General features: G+C 37.9%; 1 protein-coding gene and 1 pseudogene across 1 annotated transcript in view; one reads left to right on the top strand and one right to left on the bottom strand.

Annotated features, from left to right (window-relative positions):
* Positions 1-27287, top strand: part of MARCHF1 (membrane associated ring-CH-type finger 1) — a 454619-nt gene that overhangs the window by 103966 nt on the left and 323366 nt on the right. The gene's annotated exons all lie outside the window — the stretch shown is intronic.
* Positions 8615-26264, bottom strand: LOC129657135 (basic immunoglobulin-like variable motif-containing protein; annotated as a pseudogene).

The following is a 27287-nucleotide window of genomic DNA, read 5'->3' on the forward strand; positions in this document are numbered from 1 at the left end:
AACTATGATTCAGGGACTTCCCTGGTGGTGCAGTGGTTAAGACTGCTTCCAGCGCTGTGTATGTGGGTTCAACCCCTGGTCTGGATGGTAACTAAGATCCCACATGCTGCATCATGTGGTCCCAAGGTAAAGAAGCAAAATAAAGCCACAAAAATCAGGCATCAGGGAGCAAGGTATGTGGGACCAGAGCAGCTGCAAGGTTAAGAGCCTGTGAGGCATATATCAAATGGAGTGTCACCTGCTGCTTGAGTCAGGCTTTTTCATCACCATCTTAGCTGTAATGAAGAGGGAGAGAAGACAAAGTCATTTCCCTCTGCTCTATGTGGTTTAACATTCCTACCATGAATTTGTCAAGAGAATCTTCACTCTTAGCCCAGGCAACCGTAGCAGTGGCCCCAGAGCCCCAAGGAACAGGGTGAAGTGATGACATTCTGTGGCTTTTAAAAGTCTGAAAAAATTAATTCAGTGCTATCATACCTCTGCTTAAAATCCTGAAGCTCACAGGACATGAGGTCCTCCTTACTTCACATTTAGTTAACAGTAAAGAGGAAAACAGTTTTAGCAGATTTCTCCTCCGAGCATTGCCTGACTTGGTGGTACCTGAGGAGGCTGCTTTCTAGGCTGTCCTGTGAAGAGCAGCTTCAATTTCCTCCTCTCCTCAGTATATCAGCCCACATCCAACCCACCAGGACTCTGCCTTTGGGTAGAACACCCTGCTCCTCTGAGGTACATCCTACATTCTGCTGGAATCTCTGCTCTCTCCAGCAACATTTCTTTTTTTTTTTTTTTCTGTTAAAGTAATCCACCATTGCCTGTAGCAGCAATCTTAAAACTTTCAGTTGCCTTAAAGCTTTGAAATTGAAACATCCCCCTTTAATTTTAGCAAATTAAACACTAACTTGATGAGTAGAAGAGAGGTCTGCAGACATTCTGCACAACACAGTCAGGTTTTATAAGTTTGCCATCTCACCTTCTCTTTTCAGATACCACAGAGGCTGCCCTTCCATGTGGGGTCTCATTGCTGCAAAGACTCTGTGACAGGCAGAGGTCTCACATGTCTCCCAAGATTCCCTGTCCCCCACATAATCCCCAAGGATGTGACTATGTAGGTTTTACTTGTATGATAGGTTTATTTTATGGGATTGTTTACTTTAGGAAAGGGAGTTTGTCTGAGTGCCTAACATCTAATCACATGAGAAAAGCAGAGATTTTTCTCTGACTCCTGGGAGAAAGGAAAATGAAAGATTTAAATCATGAGAAGGATTTAGTGAGCTATTGCTGACTTGAAGATGAAGGGACCCACTGGCAAGAATGTAAGCGGTCTCTAGAAGCTGAGAGCAGCCCTCTTCTGACAGCCTTCAGGGAACTGGGTCCTCAGTCCCACAACCATGAGGAATTGAACTTTGTCAACAAGAAGAATGAGCTTGGGAATGGGCTTTTCTCTGGAGCCTCCAAACAAACCATGCTGGCACCTGATTTCAGCTTTGTGGTACCCCAGCCAGAAAACTCAGTCATAGCTCAAGAACTGTCAGAAAATAATGGGTATTTTAAAGTACTAAGTTTGTGGCAATGTGTCACACAGAAATAGAAAATGAATATATTCTACATCTATTCTTATCTCTTTTTTAGGAATCTTTTCATTAAATTGTTTCCAGTCTTCAACCTCTTGCTGTGTAATATGGACTGTCATCACCATCATAGCCACCATCATCACCTCTAATAGTAAATGAATATGCTAGATAGTATATCTAAGTGCTACACACAGAGTATTATAGTTAAAGTTTCGTAAAAAGCCAGGGATCTTATGAAAATGCAGATTATGGATCTGTGGATCTGGGTTGGAGTTCAAGATTTAAACCGGTTCCCAAGGGATCCCTCAAAGCTCTGTTTATGCATGTAAGTCAAAAAATTCAAGTACAACTTTTAGCTGCATGAAATGGCAATTCTTCTTAGGCCATCATTCTTATAAGTTATGTCAGTGACACTTATAAGTCAGTGACACTGACTTTGCTTTGATTTAAGTAACTGCGTACTCAGTTTGGTATTTCTCAGAATATAACCTGAGGGAGGGGAATGGAGTGTGACCTGAGGAAAATAACCAGGTACTGATTCCTAAATTCCATCTCTACGCTTGAAATCAGAGCTGCTTTTTGCACAGTAGTGTATACAATAGATACACTATTCCCAATTCATCCTCTGCTTTGCAAATAGGTTCATCTGAACCATTTTTCTAGATTCCTTATATATATGCTAATACATATATTTTTCTCATTCTGACTTACTTAACTCTGCATGATAGTTTCTAGGTCCATTCATGTCTCTGAAAATGGCACAATTTTGTTCTTTCTTATGGCTGAATAATATTCCATTGTATATATGCACCACATCTTCTTAGACTTTGCTAAATGCCCTTGGGAAGCAAAATCCCCTTGGCTCTTAAGTTGGAAGATTGTTGATTTAGGTTTTGTCTAGAAAAGATGTAACTGAAAGTGTGTTTAGCACAGGGTTCAGTAACTTTTTTCCTATAAAAATAAAATAAATGTACATCCATAAAATTATGCTATGAAAGTTATAACGTGGTTTAGTGTGTTTCATTAAAATTATCTAGACACTTTATTTCTAAGTGAACTTTTTTCTAAGTTTAATTCAGTTTGAACTTTGCATTAATTGACACTTTTCTTTGTGAGGTCCTGGTGAATACTCATATCTTTATAAGACTTAGAAGTTCTTTTACTTTTCAAAACACTTTAACTGTGTGATAAAAGCTATTAAAAAGAGTACTTTAAAAAAATTCTGTCTTCAACATTTACTTTTGTAAATGTTTTAGTAAATGATTTCTTTTACTTTTTTGTGTGTATTTATTATTGTGTGCACATGTGCATATATACACATGCACACTACAGAATACTATTTGGTCATAAAAAGAATAAAATTTGCCATTTGCAACAACATGGATGAAGTAGGAGCATATCATTTTAAGTGAAATAAATCAGACAGCAGAAAACAAATACTGTGTGATATCATATATATAGAATCTAAAAAATAAAACAAATTAATGACTATAACAAAACAAAACCAGACTCACAGATTTAGATAATAAACCGGTGTTGCCATTAAGGGGAGGGATGGGGGAGCTACAACATTGGGATAGAGGGTCAAGAGGTACAAATAATTATGCATAAAATAAACTACAAGAATGTAACAATGTAAAGGACAGGAAATATAACAAATATTTTATAGTAACTTTAAATGGAATGTAACCTTTAAAAATTGTGAATCAGTATATTGTATAACTGAAACTTATAATATTGTACATCAACTATATATCAATAAAAAGTGGAAAAAAACTCAAGTCTATTGCAGCTACAGGAAATTTCTCAAATCCAGAGGCTATTCGAGAAGAAATGGTTTACTGAGCAGAGTTTGAGTCATTCTTGTTAAAGTTGGCCCCAGCACTGCTCATTTATTATTCTCATGTCTGTCACTTAAAGTCTGTTTCAAAAAGCAGTGTGGAGGAGTGGAATTAGATATGGTCTAGAGACTGGACAGACATGTGTTTCACTCTAGCTGTGGCACCATTTTGGCAAACAACTACCTCTTTAAATCTTAATTTCCTCATTTAAAAAAGGGGATGAATCAATCTCATAACTTTTTGTGAAGATAAAATAAAATAAAAATATGTTAAATGATTCAGTTCAGTTCAGTCACTCAGTGGTGTCCGACTCTTTGTGACCCCATGGACTGCAGCACCCCAGGCTTCCCTGTCCATCACCCACTCCCAGAGCTTGTTCAAACTCATGTTCATTGAGTTAGTGATGCCATACAACCATCCCATCTTCCATCATCCGCTTCTCCTCCTGCCTTCTATCTTTCCCAGTATCCAGGTCTTTTCTAATGAGTCAACTCTTCACATCAGGTGGCCAAAGTATTGGAGTTTAAGCTTCAACATCAGTCCTTTCAATGAATATTCAGGACTGATTTCCTTTACAATTAACTGGTTTGATCTTCTTGCAGTCCAAGGGACTCGCAAGATGATTAACACAGGACAGGGCCCATGGAAAGTATTAAGTTATTAATAAATAATAATATTAATTAATGATGCAATACTATCATTTTACTTATCCTGATCTATTTCTTGTCTGGCTTTGCCGTCCTTCATCTTATGTGTAGATAAATAGGCATAGCTAGATCAGAAATTTGTCCATATTAATTCTTAACTATATATTTTTATATATACTTTTTATATAATAAACATTTATTTATAGTTATAAGCTATACACATCACTTGTTAAAATATCCTGGCTTGATTTTGAAAAGCACAACAGAAAAATCATCTCTACAATGGCCTTTTGCTAACAGAGGAAAAACAAGACTTACTGTCAGCTGGACTTTTCACATAGTATGCAGTTTAAGGTATATATTCACACTAAATATTTTCAAGATTATTGGAGACACCAAGATATCCAGATACTTAAGATACACAGGTTCAATGTCAGTTAAAGAGCTAATGACTTAATGAAAGAGAAAGTATAGGAAATTTCATCCTATTTCTATAGGCAGGAAAATTATTGGCTTTAAATCTTCACTTTGCTATTTGTCGGTCAAAACTTGAATCAAAGAAACAAGACTCGATTTGGTTTTGTAGAATTTTCAGAAACTCATTTCAGTTCAGTTCAGTCACTCAGTGCTATCCGACTCTTTCTGACACTGTGAACCACAGCACGCCAGGCCTCCCTGTCCATCACCAACTCCCGGAGTCTACCCAAACTCATGTCCATTGAGTCCGTGATGCCATCCAGCCATCTCATCCTCTGTCGTCCCCTTCTCCTCCTGCACTCAATCTTTCCCAGTATCAGGATCTTTTCAAATGAGTCAGCTCTTCCCATCAGGTGGCCAAAGTACTGGAGTTTCCCCTTTAGCATCAATCCTTTCAAAGAACACCCAAGACTGATCTCCTTTAGAATGGACTGGTTGGATCTCCTTGCAGTCCAAGGGACTCTCAAGAGTCTTCTCCAACACCACAGTTCAAAAGCATCAATTCTTCGGCACTCAGCCTTCTTCACAGTCCAACTTTCATATGCATACATGACTACTAGAAAAACCATAGCTTTGACTAGACAGACCTTTGTTGACAAAGTAATGACTTGGCTTTTTAATATGCTGTCTAGGTTGGTCATAACTTTCCTTCCAAGGAGTAAGCGTATTTTAATTTCATGGCTGCAGTCACCATCTGCAGTGATTTTGGAGCCCAGAAAACTAAAGTCAGCCACTGTTTCCCCATCTACTCCCCATGATGTGATGGGACCAGATGCCATGATCTTAGTTTTCTGAATGTTGAGCTCTAAGCCAACTTTTTCACTCTCCTCTTTCACTTGCATCAAGAGGCTTTTGAGTTCCTCTTCACTTTCTGCCATAAGGGTGGTGTCATCTGCATATCTGAGGTTATTGATATTTCTCGCAACAATCTTGATTCCAGCTTGTGCTTCTTCAAGCCCAGGGTTTCTCATGATGTACTCTGCATATAAGTTAAATAAGCAGGGTGACAATATACAGCCTTGATGTACTCCTTTTCCTATTTGGAACCAGTCTGTTGTTCCATGTCCAGTTCTAACTGTTGCTTCCTGACATGCATACAGGTTTCTCAAGAGGTCAGATGGTCCTGTATTCCCATCTCTTTCAGAATTTCCCACAGTTTATTGTGATCCACAGAGTCAAAGCTTTGGCATAGTCAATAAAACAGAAATAGATGGTTTTATGGAATTATGTTGCTTTTTCCATGATCCAGTGGATGTTGGCAATTTGATCTCTGCTTCCTCTGTCTTTTCTAAAACCGGCTTGAACATTTGAACAGTTCAGGAAACTCACTCTTAAAGTGCAAAATGTTATGCGGAGTAGTTCCATAATAAATGTCGTCCTGAAGATGACTCACTCTTTGACATTTATTCAGGCTGTTGCAAAACAATAATTACCTATGTACTACTGAAGAAAAAGGAAATGAACTCATTGTAGCATTGCATTAATAAAATATTTCAAATGTTTTCTCTTGATATTTTGGATTTAGTGCAACATGGCAGCACTTTTCCTGTTTTGTTTATGCCTCAAAATTAGAGTTGGAGAAGGCAATGGCACCGCACTCCAGTACTGTTGCCTGGAGGATCCCATGGACAGAGGAGCCTGGTGGGCTGCAGTCCATGGGGTCACTAAGAGTCAGACACGACTGAGCGACTTCACTTTCACTTTTCACTTTCATGCATTGGAAAAGGAAATGACAACCCACTCCAGTGTTCTTGCCTGGAGAATCCTATGGACGGGGGAGCCTGGTGGGCTGCCCTCTATGGGGTCGTACAGAGTCGGACATGACAAAAGTGACTTAGCAGCAGCAGCAAAATTAGAGTATAACTACCTATCCTTCTAACTAGTTTGAATCATATTTATGACATGTTCCTAATTTTGTAATGTAGCCAGTTCAAGGTGTCTCTGAGTAATGAACTAAAGTTGTGTTCATATCATTCTTTTTAACATGAGGTATATAAACAATTTATAGTGATAATGATGACTTTTTTGTTCTAGTTCTTCTGTCTTTTACAATTTCAGATTGCATTATAAATGATACAAAAATTATAAGATATTTAAAGTGTATATCATGATGATTTATGTTGTGAAAATCTTCCTGTTGGGTTAACTAACATATCTATCACCTCACATGTTTTACTTATTTATTTATTGCTGGGAACATTTACTTTCTCCTGTCTTAGCAAATTTTGATTATACTAGAAAGTGTTCTCAACTAGTCATCACATCAGATTTTTAGACTTATTCACTGATGGTTGAAAGTTTGTACCCTTTTGCCACCTCTATGTGCAGCTCTTGGTCACTTAGTCTTGTCCAACTCTGTGCGACCCTTTGGACTGTAGCCCACCAGGCTCCTTTGTCCATGGGATTTTTCAGGCAAGAATACTGGAGTGGGTTGCCATTTTCCTCCTCCAGGGGAATCTTCCTGACCCAGGGATCAAACCTATGTCTCCTCTGTCTCCTGCATTATGGGCAGATTCTTTACTTTTTTTTTTTTTTTTTTTAATTTTATTTTATTTTTAAACTTTACATAACTGTATTAGATTTGCCAAATATCAAAATGAATCCGCCACAGGTTTACATGTGTTCCCCATCCTGAACCCTCCTCCCTCCTCCCTCCCCATTCCATCCCTCTGGGTCGTCCCAGTGCACCAGCCCCAAGCATCCAGTATCGTGCATCGAACCTGGACTGGCAACTCATTTCATACATGATATTTTACATGTTTCAATGCCATTCTCCCAAATCTTCCCACCCTCTCCCTCTCCCACAGAGTCCATAAGACTGTTCTATACATCAGTGTCTCTTTTGCTGTCTCATACTTTTTAATCTGAGAATACATGGCAGTTGAAACAGTTTTAAAATGTTTCCTAATATTCATTCATGTGTTAGTCAGTCGTAGTTGTGTCTGACTCTTTGTGACTCCATGGACTGCAGTTCACCAGGCTCTTCTGTCCATGGAATTTTTCAGTCAAGAATATTGGAGTGGGTTGCCATTTCCTTCTCCAGGGGATCTTCCCAACACCAGGATCACACCGCATCTCCTGCCCTAGCAGGTGGGCTCTTTACTGGTGAATTACCAGGGAAGTCCACTTGTTCATTCCTCTACCCTAGAACAGGTTTATTGTAGACTTACAGAAGTCTTTCAAGACAGAAAGTTCTTGTGAGTATGTAACAATAACATACTAAGAAAGTCCAGAACACTTGAATCAATGCACTGCTGCTGCTGCTAAGTCACTTCAGTTGTGTCCGACTCTGTGTGACCCCATAGATGGCAGCCCACCAGGCTCCCCCATCCCTGGGATTCTCCAGGCAAGAACACTGGAGTGGGTTGCCATTTCCTTCTCCAATGCATGAAAGTGAAAAGTGAAAGTGAAGTCACTCAGTCGTGTCCGACCCTCAGCGACCCCATGGACTGCAGCCTTCCAGGCACTAAAAAGAAAAGATCTTACACCAAAAGAAAAGATCAGTTTCTGGACACTGTCTTCCTGAGAAAGTCAATCAGGAAACAAACAAACAAAAAAAATGAGGTAGGCAAGATACTGCTACAAGTAAAAGAATTTCTAGACTCATTAAATTGTTTTAAATGAGCTTTAACCATGAGAAAAAAAGAAGTCAACAGTCCCAATTAAAAAAACAAAAATTTAAAATAAAAAAGTAACTTACATTTTGAACTTAGGGGAAAAAACTGAAACAAATATCTGGGGGTCGAAGCATAAGTAATCACTTCATGCTTAAATATTTCAAATTGTGATGCTATTGAGTGAAATTGTGTCTGATTTGTTTATATGCAATTTTATTGGACTTTGTGAAACTGTTTAGGATGTTTATATGGTCTTAAAATAAATCTGTTCTTATCTGTTTATATGTCTGAAATCACCCATCCTAATTACATACAAACTTATTTACTGGAGGAACAATAAGGTTATGTTTTGTCCCACAAGATCTGTTCCTATTTAACAATGAGTGAAAATCTTGGACTGTCTTAACTCAGTAGTGTAGACCAGCTCTCTGTGTAACATCTGTCATAGGTGCCCATCATGGTCAGCCATTCCTATCGTAATCACTGTAACCATGGTAGCCACTGTCCCTCCTCTTGTGGATACTGGATTTCTTTCTCCATGTTGAGTCCTAATGGAATCTAGCCCTGAAAGACCGGCCCAGACACCTGTGCTGCTACTTACTGTCCTCATTCTCTGATTTGACTGTTCCCTGGCCATGTGTTGGAGGCTGTGATTCTTTTCTGATGGCTCCAAATGGAAAATCCCAAAGGCCAAATCTTTGCCATCTGAGTCTCTGGAATGCTATGATGCAATGCAAATTTCCCCCAACCTTTTTTGTCTTTCAATACTGCAGTCCCCTTTCTAAGTGCTGGATATCTAGATATTCTGGATTTTGAGTGTTTAGATCTGCCCATGTTTTACAGTGGATAGCAGTATGTTTCCTACTTGATTCTCCAATTAAGAACCAATATTCTACTTCTGGTGGTGAGAGGAGGGCCTCTGAAAGCTTTATTCACCTTAAGTGGAGTATAGTTTCTTTACAATGCTGTGTTGGTTTCTGTTGTACAACAAAGTGAATCAGCTGTACATATACATCTGTCCCCTTTCTCTTGGATTTCCATCCCACTGCCCCATCCCACCCCGGCCCCAAGCTGAGCTCCCTGTGCTGTACAGCAGCTTCCCTCTAGCTCTGTATTTCACACATGGGAGTGTACATCTGTCAGTGTCACTCTCTTAATGCGTCCCACTCTTCCCTTCCCCTCCTGTGGCCACAAGTCCATTCTCTGTGTCTATGTCCCTAGTACTGCTCTGCAAATAGGTCTTCTGTAACATTTTTCTAGGTTCCATATATGTGTTAGTATATTATATCTGTTTTTCTCTTTCTGACTTACTTCACTCTGTATGACAGACTCTAGGTTCATCCACATCAGTACAAATGATCCAATTTCATCCCTTTTATTGGCTAAGTATTTTCATTGATTATTAAAAAAAAAAAAAGTAGAGCACTGAAGAATTGATGCTTTTGAACTGTGGTGCTGGAGAAGACTCTTGAGAGTCCCTTGGACTGCAAAGGAGATCAAATCAGTCAATCCTAAAGGAAATCAGTCCTAAATATTCACTGGAAAGACTGATGCTGAAGCTGAAACTCCAATACTTTGGCCACATTATGTGAAGAACTGATTCATTAGAAAAGACCCTGATGCTGGGAAAGATTGAAGGCAGGAGCAGCAGGGGATGACAGAGGAGGAGATGGTTGGATGGCATCACCAACTCAATGAACATGACTTTGAGCAAGCTTTGGTAGTTGGTGAAAGGGAAGCCTGGTGTGCTGAAGTCCATTAGGTTACAAAGAGTCGACATGACTGAACAACTGAACTGGAAAAAAATAAATAAATAAATAAACTCTGTCTAGATTGTCTCTCCTTCCCAATGCAAACGAGTGGAATTTCTAAGAAGGAAACTTAAAATCAGATAGATCTCCAGCACTAACAGGAAATACTCCCTGGGTGAGACATTTAACTTTTAAAACATCTCAAGCTTCCCTATCTGAAAGCACACAGCAGCTTGTAATCTGAAGATGTTTCATGAGAGTAAATGAGTTAGTGAAAAATTGTATATCATCATACTTGGCATATAGCAATTATTATTTTTACAACTAATGATAGAAACAATCTATATATTGACTGGAAATACATGGCAGAGAAATCCCAAGGAAGAGGTGTGTTTTGTTGTTGTTGTTGTTTGTTTGTTTGTTTGTTTTGTTTTTAACATATAAATAAGAGCTGCAAAGTTTCTATACTAGATACAAAAAGATTAAGAAAACTCTGATATTTCATAAACCTATAGCTTGGAACAGAAGGCAATGGCACCCCACTCCAGTACTCTTGCCTGGAAAATTCCGTGGATGGAGGAGCCTGGTGGGCTGCAGTCCATGGGGTCGCTAAGAGTCGGACACAACTGAGCAGCTTCACTTTCACTTTTCACTTTCATGCATTGGAGAAGGAAATGGCAATCCACTCCAGTGTTCTTGCCTGGAGAACCCCAGAGACAGAGGAGCCTGGTGGGCTGCCATCTATGGGGTCACACAGAGTCAGACACAACTGAAGTGACTTAGCAGCAGCAGCAGTGCATTGATTCAAGTGTTCTGGACTTTCTTAGTATGTTATTGTTACATACTCACAAGAACTTTCTGTCTTGAAAGACTTCTGTAAGTCTATGGGGTCGCAAAGAGTTGGACACGACTGAAGTGACTTAGCAACAGCAGCAGCAGCATAGCTTGGAAACAGATTGTATAAAATCAAAGGATTTCTTTTCTGGTATCAAAAGATAACTAATCCATTTAGCCTGAAAAATGTAAAAATATTTTTCTTTTTGAGGGTATTTCCTATTATTAGGTACGTAACGTTTGTCATGGGCTTCCCTTGGCGGCTCAGTGGCAAAGAACCTGCCTGCCAATGCAGGAGACGCGATGTTTATCCCTGAGTCAGGAAGATGCCCCAGAGAAGGAAATGGCAATCTACTCCAGTGTTCTTTCCTGGGAAACACTATGGACAGAAGAGCCTGGAAGGCTACATTCCATGGGGTAGGAAAAGAGTCGGACATGATTTAGTGACTGAACAACAAGACCCGAAATTAGATTGCACATTCAAATAAAGATATTTCTTAAGAAGCTATCATAAGCCATTTATATTTTACTTTTAATACTATGTATTAAGTTTCAAACCTTTAGAAGTGTAGATAAAGCATGAATAATGGGGTGAGAAGAACTGAGACAGATAACATTCTCTTCTCCAATTTACGTAAGCTTCCTAAGACTTCTGAATCTTATTTTCTCACAAGTTACTCTTTTTTTCCTCTGGATGACATTTTCTGTGTGTATTGTCCCAATAGCTTCTCCAAGTGAGAATAGAAATCCCAAGAGGAATGCCTGGATGATTTATAGGTATCACCACACCTCTGGTTTAAAAATATCACCTTCTTTGATATACCACTTAGGAGTATTTTATTGCTTTCTAACTTATCAGGAAATTGCTGAAGTTTGACTCTTATTATGATTGCATACTCATGTGAGAACTTATTGATAATCATAAGAAGAAATTCACAACATAAATTAAGCAAAAAGCAATCTTAAACCTGTCATTCAGGATTCAGAACACAAAGAAGAAAAACTCTTTTTCTGAAATCTTTTGCAGGGTTTCCTTCTCCAGTGACATTGTTCTTACCTCTTTAGTCCTCTGCTTTTCTCTTACCTGGGAGAGAGAAAACAGGCTCCAAGCACACAGTAGTTTTGTAGAAAAGGAGAATCTGTGTGGTGAGTTGTAGCTGTCTTTAATAGCAAGTTCACCAAAAGCCCTAAATTCTGTTCTTAGCTCTGGTGAAGTATTGCTGTGCATGAATACAAGTGATCCTGCACAATCAGTTATCTGCAGCTGTGTCTTAAGATAATAATACATTTTTGCCTATTCACAGATTTTATGGGGGTCAATGAGATGATATGTGCAAAATTTGAAAACCCCGTACTGATAGAAATATCTCCTCTTAGCCTCTAATCTGAGAAGTAAATTAGACTTTCAAAAACTTTACGTAATACAAGAGAATAAAAAAAATTTATAAAATGTTCATATGAGTAATATTATTTTCTTAGTTTTGATTACCCATCTAATTTGCTTCTAATATATCAGTTTAAAATTTTGACTGCAGAGCTGGGAATATCCCATGAATATGCATTCAGCTATTTTAGAGTACAATGGTTAGTTCCAACTGTTGCTACTTGTACACCATGAAAGTGGTCAAGGCATTGGTTCCATTTCTGAAACAGAAGTGTTTAGTAGATGCTCATCAGAAACAAACAAAAAATCTGCATGCATACTCATACACACACTTATTACAGATTTACTGTTATGAAGGATTTGTAGACACAATTTACAAATAATAATACAATACGTAACACTTCTATTTTAAATTCCATATAGTTGATTATCATAGAATGTTTTAATTAACTTTGTGATATATTATATCCATAGCCAACCTATGGCTGCAATTGACATATGAGTGTTGTTCTGACAAAAATTCTGTGTGATGCTTTTGTTTTATTTGACAGTAAGAAAAAACTAAATCAAATTGTATGTTAGAAAGTCATGTATTCATCAATGTTCAGTGATGAATCATTTTTTTAGTAAATTGAATAATAGTCTTCAAATACTGGAAGAATATAACTTCAAGTTTTAAATTTTACTTAAACTATAATGGCTACAGACAAAACACATTTTTAAATTTAATCTCCATCATTAATATTTTCTCTGCAATCTTAAACCTAACAATCAAAGAAACAATAAACCCTAATTGGTAGCATTTGTTGATTTCAATGGTATATTCTCACCATGACTGAGATCAAGCTACCAATGTGACCTCATTAAATATAGAGTTGAGAAAAGTGGCAAAGTAGTAAACACCATTATATAGTATTTCTAATATACAGGTATAGTAGACATTAATAACCTCAAGAGCTTAGGTAATAATACATCAGCAAAAATGTAAGAATAATGAGTTAAGTGTTTATTTTTGTTTTAATATAACTTATTTGTGACTTTATATAAATTAACTCCTTAATAATGCCTGTGATTAAAATCTAGCCACCATATTCCTGAAGCTTCAACAGTTGGTTCCCACAAACCAGCACAAACCAGATCCAACATGTTGGTCCCAGTTGTGGTTTCATAACAAACTGAAATAATCAAAGTGGGAAATAGTTGAAGCTAATAACACTCACTTCCTGGTTCACTACTATATCTAATCTCCATTGGAGATTAGATCCTTAGAATGCTTCTTGGACCTTTTATTGACACAGTTACACAGTCACTGTAGTTATCATAGAGAAGTTGACATCTTGAGATCACATCATATTCAAAGAAGGGTATAGCTTGGCAATATCTTGAATGTCAGTTTGTGAATAATTTCTGCTACAAAGATAAACTTTCTCAAATTTGGCAGGGAAAACTTTTCCTCTAAATTTTTAGGTTCTTTTTGCTGGTCTATTAATTAGATTGATGTGAAACAGATTAACAGGAGAAAAATAAATTTAACTACAAGCATACTGGGGTTCCAGAGATTTAAGACCCAAGGGCAAGTTGAGTAGTCGAGACTAATGAATCCTGAGTTAAGGAGTGGAGTAGGAGCCAGGAATTTCAAAGGGGAGGAGGGCAAATTCACAGGAAGTTGAGATCAGATGTTAGTTAGATATTTGTGTGCCATGCAGATAAATTCAGATGAAACTTATCTCTTGTAATAGCTCTCTCTCTAAGCCAGGTCCTTTATCTAAATTACTTTAGGTAGTTAAGGGGAAAATAAAAAGTTCTTCCTGAGTCTCTTGGGCCTTCATTTTCTTCAGCTCAAAATAATTCACTTGCAGACTGGCAGTTTGGGATGGCTCATTTTGAACACCTTCAATGGTTTGATGTGAAGTTCTATTACGCCCTTCTGTGGACACACGTGCCACTGTTTTTCTAAAGAATTGGCAAGAGAAACCTTACAGATTGTTCCTATGTGCTTACACCTCAGTTTTTAGTGCAATAAAATAGGCATTTTAGTCACTGAAAATATTTTAAGGAGCTTCTGCCCATGCCTTCCCTTTAATATATTCTTATTCCTACATTATTCATTTAATTAAATGTCACTCCTATCCACCAGTTATCAAGCAAAAAAACTGGATGTAATACTAAGTTTTTCCTTTCTATTTACAACTTGTAAATAGCCACTATGTGGTATTGCTTCTTCCTTAATAGCATTATCATCTATTACTAGTGTCAATTAAAAAATATATATATATTCACAACCTAAAAGTTGAGCATTATGTTTTATTTGACGGGAATTTGTAGGACTTCAGGCTGGGGGCAGACAGCATCTCAGCAAACCCTGAGAAAACTGTTTCAAAGAAGTGAGGGGAGGAGTCAGAATAATAGGAGTTTCTCAAGGAAGGGCAGGTAGTCTGAATGTCAAAAGATTATTGCTAATTAAAGAAAATCAGATAACCCAAGCTAAGAAATTTAGCATTTTTCTATGTATGGCAAGAGTCTGGGCTCACTGAAATCATTCCTTTGATATGCACGTCAGCCATCTAAGTCCAGTATTCTGATTTCACATCCTGAACTTCCTCAGAGCTCACCATGGGAAGGGGCTGCAGTCTGATGGCTGCTAGATGGCACGTATTCTTTCCTTCCTGAGTTCTCTCATGGCTCACCAGCTCATCATCCATGGTGGCTGCAATTGCTGGTGATTGTAACATCCTTGTTTACTGACATGGCAGAAAATGTTCCATTTCTCACTTCTTAAAGAAAAAAAAATGGCAAGAAGACCAACTGGTTGTCTGAGGAGGCTTTACAAATAGCTGAGGAAATGAGAAGTAAAAGGCAAAGAGGAAGGAAAAGATAAACCCAACTGAATGAAGAATTCCAGAGAATAGCAAGGAGAGATAAAGAGGCCTTCTTAACTAAACAATGAAAAGAAATATAGAAAAATAATAGAAAGATAAAGGACAGAAATGATAAGGACCTAACAGAAGCAGAAGATATTAAGAAGAGGTGGCAAGAATATACAGAAAAACTATACCAAAAGGTCTTAATGATCAGGATATCCACAACTAGTGTGCCCACTCACTGAGCTGAACATCCTGGAGTGTGAAGTCAAATGGGCCTTCAGAAGCATTATTACAAACAAAGGTAGTAGAGGTGATGAAGTTCCAGCTGAGCTATTTAAAATTCTAAAAGATGATGCTGTTAAAGTGCTGCACTCAATATGCCAGCAAATTTGGAAATTTCAGCAGTGTCCATAGGACTGGAAAAAGTCAGTTTTCGTTTCAATCACAAAGAAAGACAATGCCAAAGAAAGTTAAAACTATCATACAAATTCATTCACTTCACATGTGAGCAAGGTAATGCTCAAAATCCTTCAAGCTAGGTTTCAGCAGTACATGAACTAAGGACTTCCAAATGTAAAAGCTGGGATTAGAAAAGGCAGAGAAACCACAGCCCAAAGAAAAACATGTACTTGTACTTCATTGACTATGCTAAACCCTTTAACTGTGTGGATTACAACATACTGTGGATATTCTTCAAGAGACAGAAATAGCAGACCACCTTACCTGTCTCCTGAGAGACCTGAATGTGGGTCAAGAAGCAACATTTAGAGCCTTACATGGATCAACAGACTGGTTCAAAATTTTGAAAGGAGAACATCAAGGCTGTATATTGTCACACTGCTTATTTAATTTACAAGCAGAGTACATCATGCAAAGTGCTGAGCTGGATGAATCACAACCTGAAATCAAAATTGCTGAGAGAAATATCAAAAACCTCAGATATACAGATGATACCACCCTGATAGCAGAAAATGAAGAGGATCTAAAGAGCCTCTTGATGAGGGTTGAAAAGGAGAGTGAAAAAGCTGGCTTAAAACTCAACATTCAAAAAACTAAGAACATGGCACCCAGTGCCATTACTTCATGGCAAGTAGAAGGGAAAAATTGGAAGCAGTGACAGATTTTTTTTTTTTTTTTTTTTTTTTTTTGCCTAAGGCTCCAAAATCACTGCAGATGATGAATGTAGCCATGAAATTTAAAGATGCTTCCTCCTTGGAAGGAAAGCTGTGACAAACGTAGACAGTGTATTATTAAAAAGCAGACATCACATTGCTGACAAAGTTCTGTATAGTCAAAGCTATGGTTTTTCCATTAGTCATGTATGGATGTGAGAATTGGACCATAGAGAAACCTGAACATCAAAAAGTTGATGCTTTTTAATTGTGGTGCTGGAGAAAACTGTTGAGAGTTTCTTGGACTGCAAGGAGAGCAAACCAGTCAATTCTGAAGGAAAAAATCAGTGCTGAATATTCCTTGAAAGGACCGATGCTCAAGCTGAAACTCCAATATTTTGGCCACCAGATGTGAAAACCCAACTCTCTGGAAAAGACACTGATGCTGGAAAAGATGGAAGGCAAGAGGACAAGGGTATATAGCTCTCTATAAAGAAAGCTGAGCACCAAAGAATCAATGCTTTTGAACTGTGGTGTCAGAGAAGACTCTTGAGAGTCCCTTGGACTACAAGGAGATCCAACCAGCCCATCCTAAAGGAAATAAGTCCTGAATATTCATTGGAAGGACTGATGCTAAAGCTGAAACTCCAATACTTTGGCCACCTGATGCAAAGAAGTAACTCATTTGAAAAAACCCTGATGCTGGGAGAGATTGAAGGCAGGAGGAGAAGGGCATGACAGAGGATGCGATGGTTGGATGGCATCACCAACTCAATGGACATGAGTTTGAGTGGGGTCCAGGAGTTGGTGATGGACAGGGAAGCCTGGCATGCTACAGTCCATGGGGTTGCAAAGAGTTGGACACAACTGAGTGACTGAACTGAACTGACCTGAAGAGGAGAGGGGGCAACAGAGGATGAAATGGTTAGATAGCATAATCAACTCAATGGACATAAATTTGAACCTACTTTCGAGATTGTGGAAGATAGAGGGATCTGGGCTGCTACATTCCATGGGTTCACAAAGAATTAGACATGACTTAGCAAATGAACAGCAACAAAAAATGCTAGAATAATACTTAGACCTAGGAAGACCCCAGTAACCTTTTGACAAATATATGGTTCAGGGGTTGATTCAGGCAAGGCTAAAAAAATAAATAAATAAAAGAAATGATAAAAATGACATGAATCTATTCTTTGTGATGAAGGAGTAAGTAATTTCTTGGCCCTAATTATCTGCACTGGTGTAGACTTAGAATGCTTTTTATTTCTTCATGAAAATTTTAAAATACCAGATTTCCAAATAAATGAGGTAATGGATGTTATGTGATTCTAGCCTTGTAGCTGGTATCATCAGGAAACTGTGAAAACAGATTTTAATGGTTTTATTTTTTTTCCCTTGAACCTAATTTACTTGCACACTTAATACATACAAGACTAAGATGAGTGATGTTTAGGACTAAATAACCCACTGCTAGTATAACAGTCTGATTCATTAGTTTATAAATAGAGTTATGAGCCTCTACTATATGACATCTTTTGCTCTCCAATACAAAATGTCCCCAAACAAGGTATGATTGTGAAATGCCACATAGTGCATAAAGTTTTTATTAACAGAGAGAATGCCAAGAGGGAGATGTTTTGGCTTACTCTAAAGCAGTGATTCTTCAAATAATGTTGGTCAGAATTCCCAGTGAGTCTTATAAAGACCTGGATTCTTTCACCAGAAAAACACATATCTGCATTAACAGACAATTTTGCATGAATTACAGGGCATTTTACAGTCTACAGATTAAAAAATCAATGCTCCAGAGAAACTCAGCTTGGGCAAGCCTTGGCAAATAAAATTAATGAGTATTAAGCCAAAGGAGGGTTAATTAGCCCCTGGTTAAGATGAGAACACCGCAGTCCTGCAAATAAACATATTCCTGCTCAGTGAACAACAGTGTGGGAGCACATAGGGAAACAAGGACAAGCACAGTTCACGAACTCATCTCTCCACGAGACTTTCCTCGCCTGTCCTCAGACTTCACTAAGGGTGGAATGAGCTGCAAAGGTCAGAGTGCAGAGCAGAGATGAATCCTGATTGACTTTGAGAAAAATAGAAGACATAAAATCTTCTCACCTAAACTTTCTCTTTTACAACATGTATAAAAAATAAATTAAAATTGTGCTCAGAAAGTACATTTGATGCCCCAGTGCCAGGAGTATTGCGTTTTGTTTCTGTGGTTTATGTTTTCCCCTGAACATTTCAATATAAATAGAGCTTTGTATTGTGAAGTAGGGCAATACATGATTATTTCATAGTGAAGTCTAGAGTAAGCTTGCCTGGAAAATCCCATGGATGGAGGAGCCTGGGGGGCTGGAAAATCCCATGGATGGAGGAGCCTGGCGGGCTGCAGTCCATGGGGTCACTAAGAGTCAAACATGACTGAGCGACTTCACTTTCACTTTTCACTTTCATGCATTGGAGAAGGAAATGGCAACCCACTCCAGTGTTCTTGCCTGGAGAATCCCAGGGACAGGAGAGCCTGGCGGGCTGTCGTCTATGGGGTTGCACAGAGTCGGACACGACTGAAGTGACTTAGCAGTAGCAGCAGCAGAGTAAGCTTATCATGTGAGCTTGTATGCTTTCACTGTGGCCTTACTCTTTTTTATCATATTCAGAATGAACATCATGGAAGTATCTGGTAAGAAACTTAACCCCAAAATAGTCAATACATAATGTCCAAGTAAGATACATGATCATGTTTACACTCTAAGTTAAATATATATATATATATATATATATATAAAATGCTGCATCAAGATGTCACATATTCAACAAATACATGTGAGAAATGTTTTAAAGATTTTTGAATTGTTAACTAAAGTGTGCTATTTGGATAATTTTAAGTCTTTACAATATATGTTTACAATGGTCACAGAAGTGATAATAAGAGATGTAATTTCTTCTAAAAAATTTTGGAATATAAAAGTTTTCATTCTTACATTTAGGTTGATTTTTATTTTTTTTTTAATTTTATTTTATTTTTAAACTTTACATAATTGTATTAGTTTATTTGTTGCTGTTGTTTAGTCTCTAAGTTGTATCTGACTCTTTGGAACCTGACAGACTGCAGACTTCCCTGTCCTTCATTATCTCCCAAAGTTTGCTCACACTCACGTGCATTGAGTTGGTGATGCTATCGAACCATCTCATCCTCTGTCTCCCCTCCTCCTCCTGCCCTCAATCTTTCCCAACATCAAGGTATTTTCCAATGTATAGTATACAAACTTAACATATATTATGTAAATATTATGTGAATATAATATATAAATATGATGTGTATATATTTCTTTTCAACTTTCTTGCACATAAAGGGATTGGACAATCAGGACACTTTTGAAAATAAAGTAGGCCAAATGATGCAACTTTGCCTTAAATATCCTAAAAATGTATTTTTTTCTTTGTATGTGATCTGGGAGATTGTTGGGATTCTTCTCTTCACTATGTACAACACATTCATAGTTACTTTTGTATTTTCTTCAAAACAAGTCCAAGTAATATATCTTTTCACTCTTAGAACAGAATTTTATGAAAGCTGATGCTGCTAAGTCGCTTCAGTCGTGTCCGACTCTGGGCGACCCCATAGACAGCAGCCCACCAGGCTCCCCCATCCCTGGGATTCTCCAGGCAAGAATACTGGAGTGGGTTGCCATTTCCTTCTCCAATGCATGAAAGTGAAAGTGAAGTCTTTCAGTCGTGTCTGACTCTTCACGACCCCATGGACTGCAGCCTACCAGGCTCTTCTGCCCATGGATTTTCTGGGCAAGAATACTGGAGTGGGTTGCCATTGCCTTCTCCATTATGAAAGCTAGATGTATGCTAATTATCTTTCAATTAAACTGGGGGGAAAAAAACAGGCTTCAAAAATAGTAGTCACAATAATAATAGAGGGAATGGCAGGAAACTTTGGGAGGTAATGGACATGTCCATGGCCCTGGTGGTTGGTTTCATAGGTGTGTTCTTATCCCCAAACTCATCAAACTATATACTTTAAATATGAACAGCTTTTTACGTGTTGATTATACCTTAATGTTTCTTTTTAATGAAAAATAAGTCTGTATAACAAACCCTTTTGTATATAAGTATATATCCTAATGATTCTATTTATTAAAATCTGATTGATAGACTAAACATCTTATCAGCATCAGAACTTCTTATATTTCTTTAATTTTAAAAGGATTGTTCCACATGTAAATAATGTTTATGTTTGCAATATCACTATCCTAGTAGTAATTATTTATGGCAGAGTCCCCAGCCTCTGGGATCTAATTCCGGATGAACTGAGGAGGAGCTGATATAATAATAATAATAGAAATAAAATAAACAATAACTGTCATGTGTTTGAATCCTCTGGAAACCATCCCCCCTACCTCTGTCTGTGGAAAAATTGTTTTCCATAAAACTGATCCCTGGTGCCAAAAAGGTTGGGGGACTGCTGCTTTATGGTTTTCTTGTTGGGTGCATTTTATTTGCAGAAGTATGAACAAATAAATTGCTAAACATTTTCCTTGAAATCTCTAATTTAGAGATGGATTAAATTTGCATTTCAACAAGCAAAGTCTAATGGCCTGCCTATTTAAATTTAGCAAAACTAACTGATGAAAAATAAACACTTTCCAAAAAAAAAAAAAGTTCAAAATATGGAATATGAGCCAACCCATAATAACCAAGTTCAGCCTTTCCATGAAAAGATATGCATTTTTATATGAACTCAATTCTAAGTTTTATCTCCAATTCTTCATCTGTTGGGAAAAATTCGTAACTAGAAACACATGTCAGCATGTTTGCAAACTAGAAATCATCAGCCAAACCAGAGAAACATCAGCCAAACTGTTTCAAATTAGTCTGAGAAGAAAGGATGGGCACCAGTTACCTCTATACCTAGGCATTAGTATTAGAATAAACTGGTTACAATGTGTGGAGGATAGAAGAATGGCCTCCAAAGTGTCCACATCTCAGTCCCCAAAACTCCTGAATGTCAAGTTACATGACAAGAGGAAATTAGAGCTACAGTTGGAATTGAGGTTGTTAATCAACTGATTTTAAGAGGAAGAGATTTTCATGTACAATGTGGGTGGGTTCAGTGTAACACAAGGATCCTGTAACAGAAAGAGTGAAACAGAATAGTCTGAATCAGAGATAGAAACAAAAGACCTGATCATTCACTGATGGCTTTGGGGACAGAAGGACACACAGGCCAAGGAATATGGACAGGTTCTAGGAACCAGGATAACAAAGAAGAGATTCCCCTTGGGAGCCTCCTAAAGGAGCACCACCAAACTTGTAGCTTGATTATAGCCATGAGACCCATTTCAAACTTCTGATCTCCAGAACTGTAAAGTAATAAATTTGTTTTGTTTTAAATCACTGAGTTACTGGCAATTTTATACAAGAGCAATAGGAATTCAATACACATGGCCTCAGAACAAAATGAGTGATTGAAGTTGGTAGCTTTGAGAGAATAATGCACTCACATCAACTCTCTCAATCCTACTAAAAATGAATGGGAAAAATAGGAATAAATATGCAGCTATACAAAATTCACATAAAGGGAAATGTACCCTAATAAGAAAATCATTAGGAAATGTTGTTTTCCCAGGTTTCTAACTTTTATAAAAGAAAAAAGAATTAAAAGATAAATAAAAGAGAATTAACTGAACATGTGAAACACTAGCTAACTTACATCTCTGTGCACCCCACTACATTATATCTTTTGATTATGCAGAGTTTATTTCAGCTCAATGTAGATTAAATTGAATAGTGACATTCCCAACTGGACTACCAGATGGAATCACATTTTAATTAACTTTTCAACCAGCATACAGATGTGCTTCTTGTGATAATTATCAAGAAGTCATTTGCAAAATGAGAAGCCCTGGTGGCAGATTGTAGCTAGAATGATTGATTACATCATGAAATCATTAACCTTAAAATACTTTTAATTTTTTATTGACCAAATGAAGAAAAAGGTTACAAACCATTATTGAATATATCTAAAACACATTATCATGTACCTTTTGGGAGATTAAACTAAAGGAAATATTTGTATGATAAAATAATGATCCATGAATATATATTATTGATTATCCAGAAAGTCACATGGTTTCTGAAATTATGCCTCCATACATTAGTGAAAACACACACCACCAGAAAAACAACCTACCTGTTTCCATCTTTTGTTCTTCAACAACATTAAGTAATTGCAACTTGTATTTGATACTTTAATCATAATAAAGCCCCTACCTTTCTACTTTATGTTTTGAAAATGATCACCAACTTAAATAGAAAAAAATAAGTGAATATAAATGAAACATAAAAGATAATTAAAAATTATAGAAAAGATGAAAGTTTTACATGTACAACTTATTTGATTTGATGTTTACTTCAGTTATTTTCAAATTGTAAATAGTAACTCTAGTAACTAGAACTCTAGAAATTAAAAACACTAGTAATAAGATTTTCGTAATTTAAAAAGGAAGACTTTCATCTGCTTATTCCAAAACTTATAGGTGAAAGTTAGCATAGATATTTCTATTGTTTTAATCATGAACTGAAATAAAAACGTCCGATGTGAGAGCTATGAGTTTCAGTATTATTTGGGCACTTACTGAGGACTATGTGTTTGCTGTCACTAAGTTGTGTCCTATTCTTTACTACCCCATTGACTGTAGCCCGCCAAACTCCTCTGCCCATGGGATTTCCCAGGCAAGAATACTGAAACAAGTTGCCATTTCCTTCTTCAGAGGATCTTCCCAACACAGGGATCAAACCCATGTCGCCTGCATGACAGGAGGATTCTTTAGCACTGAGCCACCTGGAAAGCCCCACTGAGGACAATAGCAGTTCCTCAGCACCGTGAGATTGTCTCACCTGAGACAAATTGTTCCCAAAAGGTAAGGGGAGAGGCCAGCATATCTGTGATTTTGACGAAGAGGTGCGTGTAATCAAGCACACAACTCAGTAGAAGGATACAGCTAATTGGGAGGAACAGAAATCTCAGTTAACAACTTTAGTGCTTTTCTAAGGACAACAAGTCCCCTACATACAAACAAGTTCTGTTCCTAGAGTGTGTTCAGGATAGCTTACAGTGAACGATGTCGGGTTTGTGATCTCTGAAGAAGATTTAGCTTCGGGACCAGGGACCGGGCTTGACCACTCAAGAGTTTTTGTGTAGCAGAGTTTTATTAAAGTGAAAAAGGGACAGAGAAAGGTTCTGACACAGACATCAGAAGAGGATGGAGAGTGCCCCAGTCGCTAGTTTTAGCAAGGGAGTTATATACTTTCTTAATTGGTTATTACAATAAATCAAAAGAATGTCTCAAGGTCGCAAAGGTCTTACCAGATCCACTCCCACAAGTTACATTTTAAGACAACAGGATTAGAATTTAACAGTAGAAAGATCTTAACAGCTTTAACAGAATTAAATGTAACATAATTTACATTTTAAAATAATAGGATTAGTCAGAAAGTTCTCAGGAAGGAAAAACGTGTCCTCAAGCAGGATACATTGTTGTTATATAATCACTGGCACAGAGTTTAAGGGAAACATAACCTTGAGCAAGATGAGTTGTTTTGTTGTGCAATCATCAACTCTGCGATTAAAGAAAAAAAAAAAAAGGGTGTCCTTTTCACCTCCTTGAGAACTCCAGACCCCTCTCTGCTCCTCAGGGACTCTGGACTTCTTATGAACCTGCCAGGAATTGGCTCTCTCAGTTCATAAGTCCAATTTGTTCATAAGTCTGTCAAAGTTTGCCTAGGTACACACTTAACACATTCAGCTGTACAGTATTGTACTCTAATAGGTTTATAAGACTTTCACACAAATAATACATAAAAACACACACACACACAAAAACATTTTTAATCTTATGTACAGTACCTTGGAAAGCAGAGTAGTGCAGTACAACTGCCATACAGGGGCTGGCATTGAGTGAACAGGAAAAAAGAGTTACTGAATTCAGGAGGGAGAGGAGGTGGGAGAAGAGGGATTGTCAGCAACAGGATATGGAGGGCAAGCTGCAGTTTCACTCACACTTGATGCTGATGGCACAGGTTCTGGCTCCTTGCTGGAGACAGGGTTTTTTCTACTCTCTTGAAAAAATGATCCAGTGCTATCTGCGCAGTAGTTCTTTTTTCTCATTATAGATGACATAGTAGCCCTGAGTTGCATTTTGAACAGCTTCATGTACCATTCTATGTTCAGTTTCTGGTACCACAAAACCTAATAACAGCACCTCATCAAATAGACTTAATTTACATGATTAGACATGTGAATGCACGTTCATATCTTTTATTTAATATTTATATTTGATTGATGATTGGTTTACAATATCCACTTGATTTCTGTCATACATCAACTTGAATTAACCATAGGTATATATATGTCCACTCCCTTTTGAATCTCCTTCCCACTTCCTTGCCCATTCCCACCCCTATAGGTTATTCAGTTTAGTCCCTCAGTTATGTCTGACTCTTTGTGACCCCATGGACTGCAGCACGAAAGGCCTCCCTGTCCATCACCAACCTCCCTGAGCTTGCTTAAACTAATGTCCATCAAGTCGGTGATGCCATTAAACCTGTCATCCTCTGTTGTCCCCTTCTCCTCCTGCCCTCAATCTTTCCCAGCATCAGGGTCTTTCCCAAGGAGTCAGTTCTTCGGATCAGGTGCCCAAGTACTGGAGCTTCAGCTTCAGCATCAGTCCTTCTAATGAATATTAAGGACTGATGTGCTTCAGGATGGACTGGTTTGATCTCCTTGTAGTTCAAGGGACTCTCAAGAGTCTTCTCCAACACCACAGTTTCAAAAGCATCAACTCTGCAGTGCTCAGCTTTCTTTATGGTCCAACTCTCAAATCCATACATGACTACTGGCAAAACCATAGCTTTGACTAGACGGACCTTTGTCAGCAAAGTAATGTCTCTGCTTTTTTCATATGTGGTCTAGGTTGGTCATAGCTTTTCTTCCAAGGAACAAGCATCTTTTAATTTCATGGCTGCAGTCACCATCTGCAGTGATTTTGGAGCCCAAGAAAATAAAGTCTGTCACTGTTTACATTGTTTCTCCAACTATTTGCCATGAAATGATGGGACCTGATGCCATGATCTTAGTTTTCTGAATGTTGAGTTTTAAGCCAGCTTTCTCACTCTTCTCTTTTCACTTTCATCAAGAGGTTCTTAGTTCCTCTTTGCTTTCTGCCATAATGGTGGTGTCATCTGCATATCTGAGGTTATTGATATTTCTCCCAGCAATCTTGATTCCAGCTTCTGCTTCATCCAGCCTGGCATTTCACATATGTACTCAGCATATAAGTTAAATAACCAAGGTGACAATACAGACTTGACATATTCCTTTCCCAATTTGGAACTAGTCCATTGTCCCAAGTCAGGTTCTACCTGTTGCTTCTTGACCTGTATACAGATTTCTCAGGATATTAATAATTTATAGATTATTACAGAGTCCCAGTTTGAGTTCTCTGCGTCATACAGCAAATTCCCAGTGTCTATCTATTTACATGTTAGTGTATATGCTCTACATGTTATTCTCTCCATTTGTCTCATTCTCTCTCTCTTCTCCTCCACCCTTGTTCATAAGTCTGTTCTTTATGTCTGTGTCTCCATTGGTGCTCTGTGAATGGATTCATCAGTACCATCCTTCTAGATTCCATATATATGTGTCATTATACAATATTTGTCTTTCACTTTCTGACTTACTTCACTCTGTATAACAGGCCCTAGGTACATCCACCTCATTAGAACTTACTGAAATATGTTCCTTTTTTATGGCTGAGTAGTATTCCATTGTATGGATGTACCACAGCTTCTTTATCCATTCATCTGTTGATGGACATGTAGGTTGCTTCCATGTCTTGGCTACTGTAAATATTGCTGCAATGAACACTGGGGTACATGTGTCTTTTTTTCAGTTTTTTTTTTTTTGGGGGGGGGGTATATGCCTAGAAGTGGGATTGCTGGGTCATATGGTGGTTTTACTCTTAGTTTTTAAAGGAATCTCCATACTGTCTTCCATTGTGACTATACCAATTGACAGTGCAGAAAGGTTTCTTTTTCTCCACACCCTCTCTAGCCCTGTTGTTGTGAGATTTTTTGATTATGGCCATTCTGTCTGGGATGAAGTGATATCTTGGATCCTTTGTGACCCACCTCCTAGAATAATGGAAATAAAAACAAATCATATATTTAAAAGTCTGCTACTTGAAGGTTCATATATAAGGGACTTACTGTATGGGAAGATGCAAGAATCCAAGTTCATAAAAATTTCTTCTGACATATTTCTAACTATCTGAGGGGCTATTTTGGGATATTTTCAGTATCCCCAGAGAACAGAGCACCTCATCCTTGCCCTGCAGAGTGTTTCTGTAGGTAAGCTACTGCAGTGGCTAATGATTCAATCCCCACAGAAATGGATGGCAAGTGACATTGCTTAGTTCACAGTGCACCATGTAGTTCATAAATCAACTAAGTTTTTGGAGACATTTCATGACCAATTTGTGAATGGGGTATAGGAAAGGTAATTTCTAGGTCTAAGGATTTCTTTGGTAGACCAGTCAATATGCTATTACTGGGCCAGGCCATGTTAATTGTAGCAAAAAGTCTCTGGGCCACTTGTCTTACTAGTATGCCATGGCCCAGGAAATTGTTTCCTCTTGTTGCTTTTTCCTATATGTGGAGATACATTGATCTCATATACAGCCATATATTTGGCCAATAATATCAAGTTGTCTAAGTCATCATTATTTTTATAGGAGACTCAGTCACACATTTGGTAATGCAAGAAACAGCAATCCTATAACACTGAATACAAATAATATAACTAGAGGCAATGGCACCCCACTCCAGTACTCTTGCCTGGAAAATCCCATGGACGGAGGAGCCTGGTAGGCTGCAGTCCATGGGGTCGCTAAGAGTTGGAAATGACTGAGCGACTTCACTTTCACTTTTCACTTTCATGCATTGGAGAAGGAAATGGCAACCCACTCCAATGTTCTTGCCTGGAGAATCCCAGGGACAGGGAAGCCTGGTGGGCTGCCGTTTATGGGGTCGCACAGAGTCAGACACGACTGAAGCGACTTAGCAGCAGTAGCAGCAGCATTAATAGAATCATAAGTAAATCTTTACTTATG

This window comes from Bubalus kerabau, chromosome 7 (genome assembly GCF_029407905.1).
Source record: "Bubalus kerabau isolate K-KA32 ecotype Philippines breed swamp buffalo chromosome 7, PCC_UOA_SB_1v2, whole genome shotgun sequence".
NCBI classification, from domain to species: domain Eukaryota; kingdom Metazoa; phylum Chordata; class Mammalia; order Artiodactyla; family Bovidae; genus Bubalus; species Bubalus kerabau.